This window comes from Phaethon lepturus, unplaced genomic scaffold (assembly GCF_000687285.1).
Source record: "Phaethon lepturus isolate BGI_N335 unplaced genomic scaffold, ASM68728v1 scaffold3368, whole genome shotgun sequence".
Taxonomy (NCBI): domain Eukaryota; kingdom Metazoa; phylum Chordata; class Aves; order Phaethontiformes; family Phaethontidae; genus Phaethon; species Phaethon lepturus.
This window is the reverse complement of record NW_010559544.1, coordinates 1-5,388: the sequence shown is the minus strand read 5'-3', so window position 1 is coordinate 5,388 and position 5,388 is coordinate 1.

Here is a 5,388-nt window from a genome sequence, read left to right as displayed (position 1 = left end):
GCTCTTCCCTTCAGCGCGTTTCTATTGTTATCTAGTCTCTGTCCCCACCGCGCCTCCCCTCCAACACGCTCATCCTACGACGGAGCCAGCCGGCGCTCCTTCGGAATCCAGCACCAGCCATTTGGTGCCTGTGAACCTCTGAGAGTCATTGATCTTTCTGGGCACATCCACACATTTCTCCAATTTTGATAACTGCTGCGTCAGTATCCTCACTTAGAGATAACATTTGGTAGGCAGAAGTGCTTTGTAACCTCTGCAGCCCTTATATTAGAAAGGCTCAAATATATTCCAGGATACCAATTATAATTCTGAGTTTGTTCTCAATACAGGGGAAGACTGTTGCAGATAAATACCTAAAATCTCGGTTATCCAATTTCCTGACATGTCAAAAAATCTGACTTTCAGTGATCTGACAGAGGTTTAAGGAGGACAGGGCTTTCCCTATAAAACTAACATATGGTATCTAATCTTGTAAGGTATTACGAGACAAGGGGGAAGGATGGACACATTCAGGAGAAGAGCAGGGTACCGAATGGGAAGGAGCAGTGATTACAGTGCTGAAAATTCCGTGAAAGGTCAATTGATTGCTAATGTATATTGCATATAAAGATTTATTCATAACCCAACATTTCTGTGCTCCCGCTCTGAATTTCCAAACAAATGATCTTCCTCCTTATTCTTCCCCGCCCCCCAAGTGCCAGATGTAATTTCCTTTTTTTTTTCCCCTCTTGTTCTTTGTTCTCTTTTTACTACCCCACAGAAACTGATACTGTTCTTGCTGCAAGGTAAAAATGTATTTAAAAAAAAAAAAAAATCAGTTGAAAAAAACCCAATTATGTACCCCAAATCCAAACTGGTAGCAAATTAAGCCTCTATTCTATCCCGCTATTACCAGCAAGTCCCCAAGGCTGGAAAAGTGACTCTTAGCAGAACTGATGGCATGTTTAATTTTGCAGCCTCACAAGACAATGGAGTGGAAGGCATCTTGAGGCTGGCAGGGCACCAAATGCAGAGGTAGGCTTCAGAAAGGTGAAGTTTAGCATGTGTGTGAAATTACCAAATAGTCAACAACCACCAGCTCAAGGTTACCCATCCAATGCCAGACAGAATATTGGGGATGCTGACTGAATATCACTGGAGATTTTCAAATAAAAAAGCTTTACATATGTAAATGCACATATATATACACACATGCACAAAATTAGTAGTACTAGTGGACAAAAAAGTAGTACAGAATGAGCACAGCAAGCATGCAAGAGATAAAACATGACTGCTGGCATGTGGTATATTGGAAACTATTATGTGAAATACTTGCCAACTAAATTTTTTAAAAGGAAGAGAAATGTAAAGAATCCCACGAAACCTCCCTGACTACTTACTCAGTGTCTTGATATGGCATAAAATATATCAGTCACTGAACTGTGAAAATATAAGTAAAGGAAGACAAAACAGAAAACTCTTACAGTAATTCTGGAAGCAAGTGTAATAGACTGCCGAACCACAGGCATATAATCAGCAATCAGCATTGTCGTACTGAAACAAGAGAAACTGTTGGCCCGCTATGGTAACTCACCTGAAAACACCAGAGTCCAAACCCATAAAATAAAACTAAGAGGAATTGCAGCATGCAGGGAATGAAAGTCGCTGGCAGAGGGAAGCAATATTACATGTACCATTGGGGTTGACACAGTAGAACACATTTAAATGTAAACTAAATTAGATTTGAGACCTGAATTTAAGTTAAAGTCTTAACAGTCACTGATGGTTTGTTACAGACCTCCAGGGCAGGTTGAAAAGAAAATGTTTTTCCCTGCATAGGAAGCTTATAAAAAAAAAAGTGCCAGAATAAATCAGTAGGTAGAATCATTATGGATTTCAAAAGAAAAAACAAAAAGCCTAAAAAAAGCCCATTCCTGGAGTTAGTAATGAACTGTTTTTCCTTACAGTTTATTTGGCTGTCAGCAGAGTCAAAAATGAAGCCCTTGGAAATAAGCTGTATGAGAAGTTAGGTGGCATAAAGAACCACAGAAGTATCTTAGCAAAGGGATCACGGTATCGAGAAACGCTGCCCAGTATGAGATGCCCAGCGGCGCAGACTGCTTTTATTCCATCAGTGGGTATCTCAGTAACCACTTGGAGATTACAGACACATACACATCCTCCCAGGCATTCACTTGGCTGCCAGCCCAGGTAATGCCTGTGATAAATGGCAATATATATATAAGGCTAAAAAGAAAATCCCAATTCTAAAGGAATAGACAGTCTTTAAGGACTATTGTCAGGAAATCCGTGATACACAGCATAAGTCAGCTGATGTGACAGCATAATTTAAGCCAATAACATGTGGAACTCATCTTGAAACTTAACCAGCTACAAAATTGGTACCAAGTGCCAATATGACTCAGTAGAACCAAAACAAGTAGTATCAGCAATAAAGCTGAAGGAATTTAAATAAACCAAGGTTGAGGACTGGGAAGATTTAGAAACAAGCAGTAACAAGTAAACTTTAATTGCTTAACTGATGACAAGCTGCAATGAATACTTGAATTAACAATTACGGTTTTAATGCATGCACAGTGTCAAAGGTGTAAGATGTTAATCACTCAAGCATTGTAAAAGAATGGCAACAGGTAGCTTAAAAAGTGACGTGGCAAAGTTTTGAACATACACCATGGAAATAACAGATCTCATGACTGCTACCATTAGTTTGTTGGTTTTGGAGATCTACTGAAAGCACAGTTATGTTTTAATTATAATAATATTCTTTCCACAGATGTTGTAATACTTCTAAATAGCACAAGTCTTTATCGTGCTTGCAACATAATATTAGATTGGGATTCATCAGGTTTTTCAGAGTATAGGTAGTAATATTCACTTGAAGCTGTGATACTGCACCACTGGCATCCAAGGCTTCAGTCGCAGAACACAAGAGCAAAGCTGCTAATGGCAGTGCTGGCATGCCACATTAGCAGGGCTTGTACACAGCCTGAAGTACCTTAGAGCTGTAGATGGGGAGTAAAACTAAACTGAAAGGGAAAAAGGGGATAAAAAAGGCAGAAAGCCGAAGGAAGGAAAAACAGCAGAATGGAAAAAGCAGTCTGAAGAAGAATAGGGAGGGCAGCGGCTGAAAATTTGGTGGGGAAGGGATGGTCAGGAATTACTTTGAAAGTGTTTATGATGGGCTGAGGCCAAAGAGTCCATTTAATTTAGGTAGTGAATGTTGGGGAAAGTAATTTAAAGAACTACAGCTATAAGAATTCAAAGAAGAAAGGCTGTAAACCCTTAGATAAACCTTTTAAAAAGGATACTGCAGAAGTTGGCAAAAAAGATTAACATTCAGGGAGACAGAATATTCCTATTTTTCAATGCAACCCAGGACTTTACATTTCTAACTCTGTTCTGTGACTAGAAATTATTTCTCTATCACTTCTTATAATTTGCTTCACATGTAGAGAACCCTGACACCAGAGTTTTACTGCAGGACTATTCTTTCATTGATTCATCTGCTCCCAAACTCGTTAGCTTTGCAGCTCTCAGCTACGCTCACATGTGCCTATTAGTGATAGCTGTGCCTAGCTCTGTCTTGAAAGATTGAAGAGGAAACAAGGATGGGAAGATTGGTCTTAATTTGAAAAGCAAACAAAAAACCTACAAGAGTTAAGCGTCTCAACCATTTTGTTTGTTCAGCCTAGCTGCATGGCTTATAAAACTATGATGCTACCTGCTGATAACTGTATTTACTGGGTTTGTGTAAGCTGATGGTCACAATTAAGATAAGGTGAGTAAATAACTATGGTAATTACAAGAATTTAGAAACTTAATAGTTAGATGAGAAGCTGCCTCTATGCAATCTGCCTGAAATATGGAGGGAAAGAAAGGGGGGCGGGGGGGAGAGAGAAGAAGGAGGAGACCAAAAGAAACAAGAGAAAGAGCCACAACCCATGTAGAAGTATCTCTCTGGTTAGGTTTCCAAAGAGCCAAGTCTTCACACTAGTTTCTCTTTTCTTTCTGTAGGACAATACTTTGAAGTCACTGACTACTTTTGTTTATCAAAATGCCATGTAAAACAAAGGCTAAAACCCCTGTTTTTTAGCTAAAGCATCCCAGCAGAAGTTAGTACAAGAAGGCCTGATGTCTCTATTAGCTGTTCACACAACTACAGCAGCTCTACATATTGAACACACTCATTATGCAGTGGTGTTCTCATCTTTTTCTGGTTTCCCCTTCCTTCTCTCACCCCACTTTTCCAACCAATCACCTCAAAGGTAATGGACAGCATGTGATTTTTGAATGACTTTTGAAAACTAAGTAATTATATAAGAAATTGCTTTTATTTGAATTATTTTCCTAAGAGTAATCATCTTAAATATTAACTTCTAAGCAACGGATGGTTTTTCTTTAACATTCCAAGCACCATTTCCTCAAAACCTGGGAGGCTAAAGCAACAGTATCTCTACTCTCAAGTAGAGATTCATTACAGCTAGGATAGCGGTGTATTGTGACAATTTTATTGCAGTCAGAGCTCACCAACAACCGTTTCCCTTATGCAAAGATAACATCTGCATTGTGTAAGTTTGCTCAAGTTTCCAGCCACTGCATATATAAACCTCAACTGAACTAGAAACAGAAATGGGACATCTCGCTTACTATAACTTTCAAAAGCCAGCTTTCTAGCCTCTACTAAAACAAACTCCTCTTTATTCAGAGATACATAATTATTGTATCGCGTATGAAATTTGGCATACTTAGATACTCAGGAGGGCAGAGCTCTAAAATAATCTTTAAAATACGCTCAGAACAAGCAAGTGCGTAGGAATCTGTGTTTTGGTGCATTCTGCATGTAAACACCTTGGAAAGCATGCCCTTATTCCAAGAACACCGAGGAGGTACCTCCCGTGCCTAGGAATGTGGATCTCATTTCACTATGCTTTCCTTTCTCATTTTGTCAGCCAAAAGCGAGTCAGACGCCCGCTGTGTTCTCACCACCACAAGGCTATCCATCCCCGCTCCAGGCATTACCCACACAAGTTCTTGCTGGCATCCCTCGCTGCTACACCTATCGCTCTTGCATACTTCCAGTGCAGAGGCCACAGCACAGGTACCTTCACCGCCGCGTGGAAACCGAGTTTCTTAACCGCAGAGTTAGAAAGGCTGAGGTTGCCCGCCGAAAGCCAGCAGCCCAGGTGCTAGCCCGCTCTACCCACGCTGCCGTTGTCGAACCGCCGCAGCATGCGGGTCACAGGTTTAGCACCTCTGGGAAAGCCCAGACGTGAGAATCCGCTCGGGAAACCTCCGCCGGGCGACGGGGCGGCGAGGCCCCGGGGTGGGGGGAGGCTCCCACCGGCTCCTCGCCGCTTCCTCCGGGCAGCGCCGACAGGACCTTGGCCA